This window comes from Psittacula echo, assembly GCF_963264785.1.
Source record: "Psittacula echo genome assembly, chromosome: Z".
In the NCBI taxonomy this organism is placed as follows: Eukaryota; Metazoa; Chordata; class Aves; order Psittaciformes; family Psittacidae; genus Psittacula; species Psittacula echo.
Window position 1 is genome coordinate 48,029,485 of NC_137742.1, and position 16,533 is coordinate 48,046,017.

The following is a 16,533-nucleotide window of genomic DNA, read 5'->3' on the forward strand; positions in this document are numbered from 1 at the left end:
CCAGTATGCTGTCAATGAAAACTCTATTGTTAATTTTTATAGCCCTATAATCTTATCTCTAATTATGATCTATAAAAGTCTTATTATTTATTTTCAAGTTTTGAAAAGTCAGCATGTTCAACAAGCAAGAGAATGTGAGGTCTATCTTGCTAATTCATCCATCCTGCAATGAACCAATTAAAGTGAAAAGTGAAAAGGCAGAAAAAATTTTTTACTTTCTTGTTTTGAATCTTCAGATAGCAGCAAATATTTGTGAGGTAGAAAGTCTCTTCTCAGAATGTCTGAGCAGAAACTTTCACTAAGCTTATTTGATGTGACCCCTTTTGTGAACTAGTGAAATCTAAAGGACCACTTAGAATTTCCTTTTCATTTTATGAAGATATTGAATATGCTTCTGCAACACCTCTATATACTGCATTGGGAGCACAAAACAAAGATTGGAAAGACAGAGAATTAATATAAAAATGTCACATCTCTGCACATCTCATCCTTGAGTACCAAAATGTTCTATTATCCGTGTGTCTGCCTCTTCTCACAAAAGAATCTGCACTCTCACAGCACTAGTTCAAATATCCCCCAAAAGAAGTTCTGATAACAGGAAGGTAAAAGTATAACATAAGTCAAAACCTCTCCGCTAAGAACCTTACTCTGAAACACAGACATAACAGAAATCTTACGCCACCATTTGAATACATGAATAATAATGTGAGTTACTATATGTCTTAAATGGAAGGTGTATGCAACAGCTGTGGAGCTACGCATGTGTGGAAGTGTAATGAGGAATGGTAATCAATAAATGAGCAAAATTTTAGAATCAGAAACATGATTAGTGGGAAAGATTCAGCTCTAACCTCATAAAACAATGTATGTTATTCTGACTGTAGCTACAAAAGAGATGCCCACTAGAACAACAATAGCTTAGTCTCACCTTCCTTCAGCATCACAGCAGTATCTACATGAGGACTATTGCCTCTTCAAAACATTGTATTTGGCACACTAACATAATTCGTACACCAGTATTCAAAGAAAAAGTATTGTATGCAAGTCCAGTATGAACACTTCTACCCTCATGCAGAAAAGACTAGTATTGACTCTTTCTTAATTTTTTTATCTACAGCTTGTGCAATTATCCAGCTTGAATAAATAAATATGCAAATTAATGTATGGAAATTTTATATAATGCTTTTCCTTTAAATCACAAAAGCTTAGGCCTGTGGGTGCACTGTGAATACAAACATAATAATTAGCTGTATTGGGATTTTTTTTTCTGACTACATAATCTTCCAGCATTTTCAGTAGCAGACATAGGAAACTATTGACATATCATCATCCAGTGCTTTATATAGCATTACATACAGTAAAATACTGAAATACATTGCAAAGAGTAGTCTTAAATGGCAGCAGAAATTTTAGAATGTCTGTTAGGTTTTGTCATCTCGTACATTGTCATCAGACATATATATATGTATATATATATACATATATATATATATATGTAAACCTTTTCTTCAGTCTTTCAAATGGAATGCTCAGGTGGGGATTTTATTAACAAAGCTTTGTCTCACAAACCGTGAATGTGTATACACATATAAGCATTTTTCCTCTATAAGATGATTACTGCTGTGTCTCATGTTACATGTTCCTATTCTGGACCATTTGCTGAAGCCTTACGACACATTAAGGCTTATCTGAGATTTGGTGTTCTTTCAGTCCCTATCCAGCTAGGAGTACACCTAAACCCTGTCACCATAATAACCAATGACACATCTGAATTTATAATACATCTACTGCGTGTGGTAAAAACATTCTTTAAAACCAGAAAAAGAGAAGTCATCTTTCTGCTTATCCATCAGATAGTAGCCTTCCCAGCAGCATATGCCTTGAATGTAACTACTTGCAGAAATTTACTAAGAAAACAGATGTTCCACTGTAAGTGGAATCTTCCGTGAATTAGTATTTTGATCTTAAGTTGCTGTCAGACAGGAGAGGGGGTTGATAAAATGCGTCAAATCACCTTACTAATTCTGTGTTACTAATGATTGCTATTATTATTTATTTTTACAGCACCGAAATGTATGCTACATGTTTCAGAGCTTGTATTTCCCAAATGTATCATAAATATCTGGCTATCATGAGGAGCTGCAGAATTTTTCGTACTGTAGACCACAGGCTGAGACAAGATTGCTTCCCTGACCACTTCCTCTGCCATTCATGACATTAACGTATTATAACAGTAGTTCCTGTGATTATTACAGAAATTGTTTACAAACAAAAAAAACCAGGGAAAGTATGTAATGGATGTTTTCTGATTTTTTAAAATGCAGTCTCTCTGGTAAAAATAAAACAGTACAAAAGACATTATAAACTAGCTGATCACAGGCCACCACCAAACTTTTCCCAGACTGCAATATAAAAAAGCCTACTATGTTGCATCATTTTCTCTACTGTGAGTAATGTTAGAATTCATATTAGTTTTTTACCAGATATCTAGCATAGTCTTTTGTTTGTAGCAGAGAAAGATTTGCAGAAAAACTGGAAGTAGCATTGGGCCCATGTACTAATTATATTTTTCAAGCCAGTAAAAATTGCTTTTATTTACCATGGCTGACCTAAGATCAAATGACGCATGGCAATTCAAGTTATTTGTTTATTTTGTCTTGCATTCTTTACTTTTTCATGAATGTCCAAGCCACTTATCTCCTGACACTTCAAAAACATATGTGTTTTGTAAGATTAATAGCTTACATAATTAGGTTTTGCCATTAACAGCTTTCATGGATAATATTTAGGAGAAAAAAAATCCATGAAGAAGTATTAGGACTGCTTGTATAACAGATCTTTTGTTAAAAGAAACCTGCACCTTTCATGATATAGAAAAGTCAATGAGCAAGATAATGTGCTGATATTGTCAAGGTATTTGCCATCAAAACTGAATTCTAAGTGATGCATTAATATTTACCATGTCTTTAAAATATTTTCAAACCTGCAAACCTTCTTGCATTTAAGTCAGAAGTCTTAACTTCCTGCATCTTTTACTACATGAAAACAAAACTTTATTCTGACAATCTAAATAGATGTTAAGATGACAGCTGTTACCAAAAAATTGGAAGATTACTTTGTTACAGCTCTCCTAAGCAAAGGCAGACACCTGTATAAATCCCAAGCACATTGTATTAGAATGAACAAAAAAGAAACATTTACATTATCTTTCACTATTTTCACACCTTCACCAAAATATTGTAAGCATCTATGATCATGCAGCTTTCTTTTCTAGCCTTGGGAAAGAAAAATGCCTATTTAATGTCAATTTCTTTTTTCATGACAGTTATCAAACTGTAAAAAAAGTAGTTCTCTAATCCTGTCCTCTTCACAAGTATTTTCTTCCATTTTGTCTGTATAACCTCGAGCAAGTCTTCTTTCATAAAAAATTTGTTAAGGTACAAAGGTCAGAGTACAAGAAAATGATGATGATTAGTTATACTACTGGTGAGATGTGTTCTGAATAATGGGCAAAAAAGAGCTAAGAAAAGATTTTACAGAAATGTTGAAGATGCTTAGAAACCTGGAGTGCTGCTACACCTGTTCCTGGTAGTAGTCCAAATTGACCAAAAGCTTCAAGAATCTGCCTTGTGTTGAACATGGAATAAAAATGATCACAGATGCAAGAGCTTGAGAAAGTAAGAACTGAATACACAGAAATAAAGAGAACATGAAAGTTGATTGTGGGAAGTCCTAGTCTCTCCAGCATGAAAACATCATTGTTGTGAGACCCATCCTTTCCTTGTGCATCTGGTGGCAGCCTGACAATATGTTAACCGGAAAACACAAGTAAATCATTATAAGATATATAAGGATAGTAGCTCCAGGATAAGAATTTACACTTTAATTGAAAATGAAGCAGTTTTAGATTTTGAAATTAAATTAGAGAATTGTTCTGTTTTCGGGGGAAAGGGAGGAGAGAAGGGGTTGCATTTCAACTACATCGTACACAATTGAATGAGCAGATTACTTCAGAAATTTGATTTTTAAGTCCTTCTTAAACTTGAATCCATAAAGGCAGGAGATAGGGTGTGAACCTGAGTGAAACTTTATGAAATTTCATTATAATTAGTTGCTGCTTATTTAGTAATCAGAGTACTGCTTACTGCTTTGAAATTAACATGTATTTTCTCCTGAGAAATCCAGCCTGCTCAGACAGTGTCAATCTTATTTCCCAGTTCATGAAAGTTGAACAAGTTTTGTGAGTCTTTTCGCATTACATAATAAAACAGGACACCATGGTAAGAGTGACATAACCTAGTATGACTCATTATATACCTAACAGAATATTAACAGCAATAACCATTTTCAGAACTATGATATTCTTAGAGATGGACTTATAAAATGGGTCTAAGGGGGGGCGGGGGGAGGGCTAAGGTAAAATAAGAGATTCTTATTGTAAAAAAAATATGTTGTTTTTATCATAATACATTTTTTTAATCTTCTTCTAAGCATATCTAGAACTAGACAGAAATTAGCAATTGGGCACATTGCTATTCAAATGTCACAAGACTGCCATAAAGGCAAAGACAAGATCACTGACCTTGGAGCTCAGTAAAGAAGTAGCAGTTAATGGAGTCTGCTACACTGGAAGCCAGATACAGCTTTCGATGGACCTGTTCTGATTTTGTCTCAAAAAGAAAAAGGTCAGCATAGTAGCTAGTAGTTATTGACAGATACTTATTTAGGTTCAGGATAATAGCTTTGAAAGTAAAATCACAAAGCTATTTTGGATGATTGCTTAGAACCTTGGCAGATAAATTGAAAATGCTCTTAGCTTGCATTTGTTGGCATTTTTATGAAGTCATTTTGTTATTTTCCTTTATAGTGACTTAAATGTTGTTACCCATTATTCACTCAGATCTTATTTTGAAGAGCATAAAATCTAAACCACATTAAAAAGCTAGCATGCAAAGTTAAGGAATGCTCTGGTTAACTAAAATGTAACTCTTGCATATTTTACCATTCACTTACTAGTTTCTTGTTCCAAAATAGTCATATCCCTTGTCATTAGCTGTCATATCCCTTTAGAAGTATAGTTTATTGAGAAATTAAGAATCAAACTTTGAAATTATACAGGATGAAGCTTAATAAAACTCTATTAAAGTTGTTAGGTCTTGAAAAATAAGAAAATTAAGTTATACGTTAGTGAAATCTTTCTTGCCAGATGGTATAGGCACAATTTTCCTGTGGTGATCAAAACAGCACACAGCTTACTAGTGGAGGATCAGCAACACTCTAGTTTCTTCCCATTTCGTCCAGTGTTCTGCTGACTAAAAAGTAGTACCCCAGTAGAGCTGTTTGACTAAGGAAAAGGATGAAAACTGTGATAGAAAGGCGAGATTAAGCACTGAAGGACAGGGAGTGGAGCCTAAAATTTATTTCCTAAAGGAAGGTTTGAATCTCTGTATTTGCTTGTACTCTATAAAAAATAAAAGACATTCTGAAGAGTTTGTGAGATCAGTATCTTCCCAGCTTCACTATTTGACTGATAATGAGAATCATATTGTGAAGCAAATGAACAAAAAATGAACAAAATTGTGAAACAAAGTGAAAAAATTGAGCTTAAATTAAAAACCCGTTAAAGCCCTGTAATTTCATTAAGTTTTAGAGCATTGAGCATTTTTTAATCTGTTTTGTAGTTTTAAGGAAGCTATATAAGTGCCTTGCATCTTAAGTTATTAATTCTTGACTCAGTCATTATGTTTAGCTTAACTTCACTTGGTAGATAAAGATGCAACACATGTAAACTTAAACCAGGAATTTATGGATTTACTATAAAACATTAAAATTGAGGAATAAGAATGATACAAAATCATCAGAATAAATTTGGCTGAAATCTAGGGAATTGATAGAGCTAAAACATGTCTTGAAAACCGGGAACTGTCAGGGAGAAAGTGTGTTACAAGAGAGTGCTACAGGGATTGGTGATCAGGAAGAAAAGTCACAAAGAAATTAGCAGATAGTGGAAAGATATTTTTGGTAGGAAAGAGAACAATTACATCATTTAATAAACAATAACATTTTAATATGATTATGTAGAACATATGCTATGTTATAGAACATAAGCTACCCTACATAAGATAAGGGTCTTATTAAATACCGGTGTTGAACACGATCAAGTCAACAATGGAAATCTGTACACCAAAGAAATTTTCATGATCTTTGGCGCGTATGTAAAAGGTAATGGACAGGAATTTTACCACATGATATATATGGCAAAGGCATGCTACCAATATATTCTCTAGAACAGGAAAAATATTCCAGAATCAGATACAGTTCCAGAAGAGTGTTGACAAATGGTAGAGATTCTGAAGAAGAGTCACAAGAGAATGATTCACAGTCTGGGAAATAACCTTGCCAACAGGACCATCTAGCTGACATTATGTAGTTTAACATGCAAGTACAAATGTTTTGCAAACACAGACAAGAAAGCTAATTTTTAATTATTTTTAATTAATTAAGTTAATTTTTCTTATTTTGTTAGAAATAATGTTAATTCAACCGAAGATTTCTGAAAAACAAAAAAAATCAACATCCTTCAACAACTGTAAGCTGAAGCTGAACAAATATGTACCTGTCAAGAGTTGCACATTTTTTAACATTAAGGTCTTGATTAAATCTTGGAAATGTTAGTGAGAATATTCTCTGAAAAGAACCATTCAGGAGTAAAATATTCGTTAGGAAGTCCAGAACCAATGAAGAAGCACAGTATATCTGAAATTTCAAAAATGCAGATTCAATATGGTTTTTAAAAATTAAATACATATATATAGTTGGCCTTTTGAGCCTGATGCAGTTTTAAGTCTTTCATTACATATACTACAAGAACCTATGCTGAAAATAAAGCTAATGTTAGAAAATGTAAAACTAAGATATTAGCGATTTATGACACTTTTAAAGAATGCCCTAAACACAAGCATCTACACAAACCCATCAAACAATTCTTGAGTTTATGTAGCAGCCTTTCCTGCAGCATTGATTATGCCTGTTCATTCTTGGCTTATGTTTCTTTAGCATCATTGCAGCTGAAAATAAAATGCTGAAAATAAAATGCTAAAAATAAAGCAGCTCTAGATAGAGATAACTGTTTTCTGCCTTACATATCTAGAAAATACAGAAAGAAATTCTGATTCCCAGCCCTTAGAACAATTTACCAAAGATCATAGTAGTTTCTTTTCTCTTACAGATCTTTAATCAAGACAGGAGACTTTTATAGTAGAAACGTTGCAGTCAATGTGCTACTAGCCATAAAACCAGAAATAATTTGTTCTTTTGAAGGTCAGACTGGATGAATGGAGCATTCACATCAGTTTTTAAATCTATCATCTCTTATCCTAAACACAACACACACTTCCTTTTCACGGTCATAGTAATGATACTATATCTTCTACAAATAGTCAAAATGCAACTGCTATAGTGAAAATAGCTACTCTTGAATGATATCCGAAATAACCATAATTTAAAGAAATGTTTTTATTTCAAGACATGTGATATTCAATAACTTCTCCCTTTTCAGCCATACATTCCAGGATCACATGCTTATGGTGGAACTATCCCCACGCACTCACATGGCAAAAAGGAGGCTATATTCATTTCACATCTTCATATGTGTTTGATGAACTTCACTGAGCAGCCAGCCTGTTGACAATAACTGGAAATAAGCCTTTGTGCAAATCTTCACGTGGTCACAGTCAAATTTTATAGGGCTGGGTCTTCTTTTGCCCCATCACCCCATAACACCATGTGAAACCAAATTTTTATTAGAAATCTTTGAATAGAAAAATCTGCCTAGAGTTCAGTTTCAAAAAAGTGCTAACACATATAGCTATTCCATAAAGCCCTATTTTCTATAGACCATTTTGGAAATCATCCTGATGTTAGTAAATAAAAGAGGAAGATGCAATTTACATGTCATCAGATCTTGGGTAATTTAATTATGTCTTCATTTTCAGACTGAGAGGAAGATGTTACACTTTGATCTAAATCACTAAGCTAAACTGAAATAATACATGTGTGACAGAGTTCTAATTAAAGGTATCCCAGTACATTTTAGCGGTCAGTAGACACATTGACAAGCCCTAAATATGTTTAATGTTTAAGCCCTCCTTAAACATCTTTTCAAATTTAACTAGTTTACTTAACTGAATGATTTTTTCGTGTAAGTTTTTAAGTAGGGAAAATACATCCTACACAGCCAAATAGTTGTTTACAAGAAATTCAGCATGTTGAGTTCTTTTTCAAGTTTATTGGAATCAACTTTATAATTCTGCTGTAATAACCAGGAATAGTTCATAAGTGTAGAATTAGATATCAGGAACTTTAATAAAAAAAACCCCTCTCCAACAGGTCCATACCTTTTCAGTACTGAGGGCTTCAGAGCTGTACGCAATATTCCAGGTGGGGTCTCACCAGAGCAGAATAGAAGGGTAGAATCACCCCCCTTGACTTCCTGGAGGCCTTTTGGATGCAGCCCAAGACAGGAATGGACTTCAGGGCTCCAAGTGCACATTGCCGGCTCGTATCCAGTCTTTCACATGATGACTTTAGTACACCAAACCAAGAAGCACTATGTAGGACTCGAACACTAGAGCTGGACAGGAAAACAGGTTATACAGGCCATTAGTGAAATAGTGTAAAAGAAAAGTTTAAATTGCCCACATTACTCAAATGTCAATATGTCTTTCCATCAGCAATGGGGCCATTATTTTACAAACCTGAGTAACATTTGTTGAACATAAAAGTCAGTGAATATTACTAATTTTTCATTTAAAAAGTTCAATTAATAGGGATATTCTTTGTATTCAAGAGATTTTATAGCTAGCAACCTCTTATTTGTCACATAAATTATTCAGGGGACACCAGCAAAATTTGTAAAGTGATTTATTTATAAAAGTACTTCTTTGGTATTCAGCCAACTCTCCATCTCTTCCTTGTTTGTAATGACTAACCTGGAAAGTGTTCAATATCTGGGAAACAAACTACTGTCTTATTTTACACCATGTTTCATACAGAATTTCTGATGACCACAGTTCCTTTGGACTTAAATTTCAACCCAAACATAAGCAGTATCTGTGAATGTATGGCAGAGGTGACCTTTTTTTTAAAAGATATAATTACAAAACTAGAAAACTCCATCAAAATGTGAAAAAATATTTATAAATGTTAGCAAGCATTGTATCAAAAAGGTTACATAATAAAATAAATTATCAACTGGAGATTTATTGTGCCAAATTTGAAGATTTAATTTAATTTAATTTAATTTAAATTTAATTTAAAGAGCAAAAACCCGGTCAATTTTGGTCCTGTATTCAGTGCTAGTTCCTTGTGTTCCCTAACAGTAGGATGACTATTAAAAAAGAGAATTTACAAGCACATGTTAATTAAGTAGCTCCAATGAAAGCTCAGGGAAATTAGCAAATTAATTTGCATGTTTCCCTGGTGTACAAGGGGTTAATTAAAGTGCTTTGAAATATTTTTATGATGCCATTCAGCTGAGTTCTGATCATTTGCTGATTTTTCAATTAGTTCTATTAACATGGGCTTTGACTGCATGAATGGAAAAGAGAGAAAGATATTGGCACAGAAGGCAAAGATTACTACAACAGAGATTTTTATCCCAGAATGGCTTTTGTGCTTAGCTGTATTATCACACACTTAGGCCACTTGAGTTTTAGACGCTCTGGATCTTTGTGAAAAGTGGAATATCAAAGCAATGGGGGGAAAAAGATGTTAATTTCTTGGCTAATTAATAAAAAAACAAAACATTATTGATTAAATACGTCAGTGACAGCGGACTTTTTGAAAAAGCTGTGTAAGCACACTACAATAGCTGCAGGGTCCGATTTCCTGTTAAATTTTCTTTATAGATCTTTCGTAAGTTCTGATTTTATGGCAATTACATAGAACTGCTTCTTTCCAGGATTATTCTGTGCCTAGTTGAAGTTGAACCTACTCATGTGTGAATAAGCTGGCCAAAGGAAAAATGTATCTTGCAGGAAACAAAAAAATTAAACCAATTACAAATCTGTATCAATTACCAGTTATACAAGATGATTGTTGTTAGCTGCACATGAATGAAAAAAAAATGCATAATTTGAACAATATATTTCTAAAAAAATGCATTTTTAAAATTTTTTTTAAAATGTCTTCTTTGAAGCATGCAAAGAGTTGTGGTCAATGGCTCGATATCCGGCTGGAGACCGGTAACAAGTGGTGTCCCTCAGGGATCGGTGTTGGGACCAGCCTTGTTCAATATCTTTGTCGGTGACATGGACAGTAGGATTGAGTGCACCCTCAGCAAGTTTGCTGATGACACCAAGCTGTGTGGTTCGGTTGATACGCCGGAGGGAAGGGATGCCATCCAGAGGGACCTTAACATGCTTATGAGGTGGGCTGATGCCAACCTGATGAAGTTAAACCATACCAAGCTCAAGGTCCTAAACCTGGGTTGAAGTAATCCCAGGCACAGCTACAGTTTGGGCAGAGAAGAGATTCAGAGCAGCCCTGCAGAGAAGGACTTGGGGGTGTTGGTCAATGAGAAAATGAACATGAGCCGGCAGTGTGCACTCGCAGCCCAGAAAGGCAACAGTATCCTGGGCTGCATCAAGAGGAGCGTGACCAGCAGGTCGAAGGAGGTGATCCTGCCCCTCTACTCTGCTCTTGTGAGACCTCACTTGGAGTATTGTGTACAGTTCTGGTGTCCTCAACATAAAAAGGACATGGAACTGTTGGAACAAGTCCAGAGGAGGGCCACGAGGATGATCAGGGGACTGGAGCACCTCCCGTATGAAGATAGATAGGCTGAGAAAGTTGGGGCTGTTCAGCCTGGAGAAGAGAAGGCTGTGTTGAGACCTCCTAGCAGCCTTCTGGTATCTGAAGGGGGCCTACAAGGATGCTGGGGATGGACTATTCATTAGGGACTGTAGCGACAGGACAAGGGGTAACGGGTTCAAACTTCAACAGGGGAAGTTTAGATTGGATCTAAGGAAGAAGTTCTTTCCTGAGAGGGTGGTGAGGCACTGGAATGGGTTGCCCAGGGAGGTTGTGAATGCTCCATCCTTGGCGGTGTTTAAGGTTGGGTTGGATGAGGCCTTGGGTGGCATGGTTTAGCAGGAGGTGTCCCTAGCCATGGCAGGGGGTTGGAACTAGATGATCTTAAGGTCCTTTCCAACCCTAACTATTCTCTGATTCTATGATTCTAAAAAATTAGCATAGTCTAAATTTTAAATTGCAAAAAGTTATGTCAGATAAAGGAAAGCACTGCAGAGAAAGAAAAGAAAAAACAAATAATGCCAGGTCTGTGATTTTCCAGTACACTGGACAATCAAAAAAATCCATAGGAAACAAGACATTTATTTAGCTACAAAATAGACATCATTCCATCTCCCCATTATTCTACCAGTCATATAGAATTAAAAGGCCAGGTTTCCAAAACCACTGCATGCCCTTGTCACTAGATGGTAAATAACGCACAAAATATATGCAGCAAAACTAGTAAATGCTACTGATAAACAGGATAAATGAAGGAAGAACTTTATAGGCCCCTCTCATGTACCTTTGGTATTTGGTTTCTGAATTTTCATATAACAGTGCCATTTCATACCAAAACTAACCTAAAGTATACAGTCTTGATTCTACAGTCTCTACACACTACATCTCTACACAAATTCCAAACTAAAACCAAAAAATTATTGTAGCTTTTCACATTTAGAAAGTATTGACTCCTATTCTCCACAGCATGTGTGAAGCCTAGACCTACAGTCAAAGAAGAGGTGGATCTTCCGTAGTTCCTTCAAAAGAAGGACCAACTTGGGTGTATCCATTTTCTAACCCAGCAGAAATTATATCAGAAAACCCTCAACAAAACTGCTCTGGAGAACGGGTACAGAAAGTAATGAAGAAAACTTGTGAATGGGGGACAGGATGCAACAGGACAAAGGACTATATTTCTCTAAAGCTTCTACTTGATATGAAAACTGCAGAAAGGTTTGAAAGAGTGCAAAATGTTTAAACAGATATAGAAAACTAGAATGCAAAAATAGGGAAAATTTACTGGGAGATCATGCACACACAATGATAAATTGTCATTAGAAAAAGGTGCTTAAGATTGTTGAGTTGATAAAGTGAAAGCTGCAGGATTGAAATGTAAATACAGATTTCATTATCTGTATTTACTTCAGGCACAAGTTTTGATACTTTAATATAAAGTTACATTACAATTATTCAGAAAAAAAGAGCACTTTATTTCTGTGGGAATAGACTTCAGTTTCCCAGCTGAGGTAGAACAGCATAACCTTCATTCAGTCACCAAAAGCTAGGCTAATCTACAGTGAACAAAGTCTGGAATGAAATTTGGTGGTATTTATTAAAGCTTTAGCTGTGTATTTCAGCAGATATAACAGCAAGAGTTGAATGAAAGATTATTCTATTTCTCAAAAGGCAAGCTCTGGGAAGATGAGAGAGTAAGTCAGCACTTGTTACCACATGTTAGGTAGAAACTTCATCCTCAAATTAGTTACTAATGACTTCACATCAATTTAAAAAATGTTTCTGAAGCTGACTTTAAAACAACAGCTAATCCTTACACTTTAGGGGATCCATAGGGTGGGGAAGCCCTAATAATAAAATGAATTTGAGGAAAAAATTGGAAAAAAAAAAAAAAAAGGAGTCTTAATCTAGATTAGCCTTGAATTATCTAATTATCATCAAAAATTTTTAATAAGAAAAAGCAGATAATGAAGAACATGCTGTATGTTTTTCCAAACAGTGTGTAGGATGTATCTCAAATTTATCTGCCAGATAAATAAAAAAGTCATTTTGCCTATTTTCAGACTATGTGAACAGTCAGTTCCCAGTAGCATTTCCCAAAAGTCCTCAGCTTCCCAGAGACCTATCATGCATTGCTATTACTAAAAACAATAAGTATTATGAAACTAACATGTAAAAGTGATAATGAATAAACAAATTAGAAATCCTTTCTTAACGGCAAATCCCCATATTTTGGCCAGTACTTGCAATTCTTGTAATTTGTCAGGTTTAATATTTTCCAGGTGAAAAATTGCATCTCCTCAAGTTCCACTTTTTTTCTAACTATAAGGCTCTAAAGGAAAGTAACCCTATTTTGTAACCATCACAAGGAGCCGAAAAGATTCTTACACCTCAAGTTTAAAGAGACAATGACCTATGAAGACAAAAATCTCAAAGGCTTTGGCTACCGGATTGTTTTCATAGTCATTGAAATGGCATTTTAAATTTCTCCCAATTATTGACCGTCCTTTAAGTGGCTCATTTAATCTGATGAGATGTTCTGATTTACCACTGAGAGATGTTTATGTTACATATATGTGTTATGCAGCGAAGTGCCAGAGTTTGCAATGTAATGGCTATTTATCAAAGAAAATATTATGTTCCTTCAGTCCCTTCACTTTGATACTTTTATTATTGTACATATTCGTTCTACATTAAAATTATATTACAGGCTAATATTCAAAAGCACTCTGAGTTTCCCTAATTCCTGTGAGGATTTCCTATTTATAAAATAACACCAAATTGTAAAAAACAAACAAACAAGCAAACAAAAAAATACCTAAATAAACAAAACCCCAAAAAACTAAAAAGCACCACTTGTGTAATTAGAAATAAATGTAGTTATTTATGTGCCATGTTCTGTTCTATGTGGGTCAAACCTTAGGTAGTTTTAGGACTATAAATCAGTAAAAGAATTTCACTTTCCCATCTTCCAAAATACCTTGTTTTGTTTACAGAGTATTGTTGCTTTCCAAAGCAATTACAGCATTAATTGCAAGTCTCACATTGAAGCTTACATGACATTCAATATTGGGTCAAAACTCTTAGGGGTGGACCTATTTTGAGAGCAGAATCACCCTTAGGAACATGAAAATAGGACATACACATGAGTAACAGTGACATTACTGCAAGGAAAATCATAACGCAAGCAAATAAATATTTCAGTCTTAAGAAAACATAATTCATGCAGCAAAATACTGTATTATCTTGAATATTTTATCAGTTTTCACAGCTAACAGCTTGCCAGAAGAGTAAGTTGTCTGGCTTATTGCTTGAAACCCTTATGTATATGAAAAACTTACAAAACATAATGATGTTTATCTTTTACCTGCTTACCGGTTTTTTACTGTAGGTATCACTCAGCATAACTATACAAGTGATTTTACTGTTTTAGTTTGTTGTTGTTTTTTTTTTTTTTTTTTAAGATATACAGGAAAAATAAATAGTAAAAAGTATTTTGGAAACTTTTTGCTTCTCTTTGCCCCAGTTCTAAAAGCAAGTAATTTAAATAGGACCTGTCACCTTTCTACTAGCATGAAATCAGATTGTAATGCCAAACACTGAAATTACACCCCCCCCCCAAAAAAAAAAGCCATAAAATATTCATAGTTCCACATGTAAATTAAAGTTCCTTTTTATTTAGAATATGCTAATGTTCATGAATACAATGGCAAGCATGAAGCAAAATTGGGAATAAATTTCACCAGTGTCACTGCAGTTAGTGAGTGAAACATTTGCAAAATTAAGGAAAAAAACTATCACAGGTAGAGTTTCCTAACAGTTGGAGATAATGTCCAAATAGTTGCATTGCTTAAAGTAGTTTTAATAATTTATTTATTGAGACTCCAGCACTTCCGAATCAAACCTTTTTTTCAGCTAAGTATGGGATCAAAGAACTTGAGACAAGCTCTTCTGAAAGTATTAAAGATGCTGCTACCAAATTATTTTGCTTTAACTAAGGCCTTATCTGCCCAAGCATGCAGATGTAAGATGGCTCAAGCACCTCCATTACTCTCAGTGCCAGTTAGAGCATATTTATATAGCGTGTAACTAATGCAGCCTGCCTACTAAATCTCTTTTCTCTCCACTCCTTCCTCAAGGATGCCTCTCCAACTGGGATAGTACTATTCTGCCCATCTTCAGTAACTTTCCTCCAAAAAGCAATTTGTGGAACCCTCAGAATTCACTCACTGATTACCCAAAGAGCCTCAGAAATGTACTGCTGTCACCCTTACCCTCTCTTCCACCTGAGCACTCTTTACCTTTTCCATTCCTCCCTTCTCACTGCATTCAAATCAGAAGCAGGCACCATTTTCATACAGGAATGATGGCACAGAGAAAAGGGATTTCTCTATCCTAAGCCAGATATGTACACAGTTACACGTGGAAAAATACTGAGTTGGTTACAAGAAATTACTTACAAGTAAGGAATTATTCTGTATATTATGTACAAACCCAGGCACAGGTTCTTCCTGCTATTTAGGCAGTTGCAAATTAATTTAATTTAAGCATTAAAATAAGCACAGGATGATGATAACAAAATGACTTCTAGCATACTTGAAATCAAATGAAGCCATCAAAGACACTTAATATGTAAGTGTCAGATGGTTAATTTTCCTACACCTGATTTCCCACTGCCATTAGAACAGTGAAACAGTCGGTAGACCGAATCTCAAAATCTAAAATTTCCCAGATATACAAATGAAGCATGCTTTGCTTGGTATTTTTTCAAGGTATTTGTGCATCACACCTTAAGAATAAAGATAACAAAGTTTAGACTCACCTACAGGATCTCTCAATCTTGCCTTGCTATGTGGTGCATTTAAGCACGCAACACCACAGGTTTTTCATTGAGCCCAGCTTTAGGAAGACACATTAAGCTCCAGAAAAACACAGCAGTCCTATGAGAACCAAAGGTACATCCATAAGGATCCTCTCCTAACCTGCTAAACTTATTTTATGACAACAGTTAGTAAATGAAGAAAGGAAGAGTACAGCTGCATGTAAGGAAAAAAAAAAAAAAATCTTTCATAGTGATAGTAATTAAGTATCAGAAAACAATGTCCAGAGATACAATGAAATTTTTGTCTTCGCAGCTTTTCAAGATCTAGCTGGACAAAGTCCTGAACAACCTGGTCCAGATTCAGGCTAAACCTGCTTGAAGTATGTTGTACTAGATAACTTCCAGAGGTGTCCCCAAACCGAATGATTCTATGACTCTGTAAGTTTCTTGCTGTTGAAAGAATAGGATTGGCCTGGTACTGTATAAAGCCTAAAGCTACAGATCTGTTCTCCTGTACAAGTGAAAAAGTACTTTTTTCCTTTAAAAGAATAAATGGCAATAAATTAACAGGAACATAATGAAATCAGATAGGTTGGCGGTGTTCAAGACCAGGTTGGGTGAGGCCTTGGGTGGCATGCTTTAGTGTGAGGTGTCCCTGGCCATGGCAGTGGGGTTGGAACTAGATGATCTTAAGGTCCTCTCCAACCCTAACTATTCTATGATTCTATGAGTCTTTCATTTAACAATATTGAATCACACTATTATGCTGCAACAACTTACAAAAAGATAGCACCCAGTCTTCCTCATTGTTTGTTACTGTAGGACTTTTGTGTCATCTGCAAGTTTAGAAGCCAGAATTGCACTGGCATTTACTGCATGAAAAAAGAGTATTTAAGGAAAAA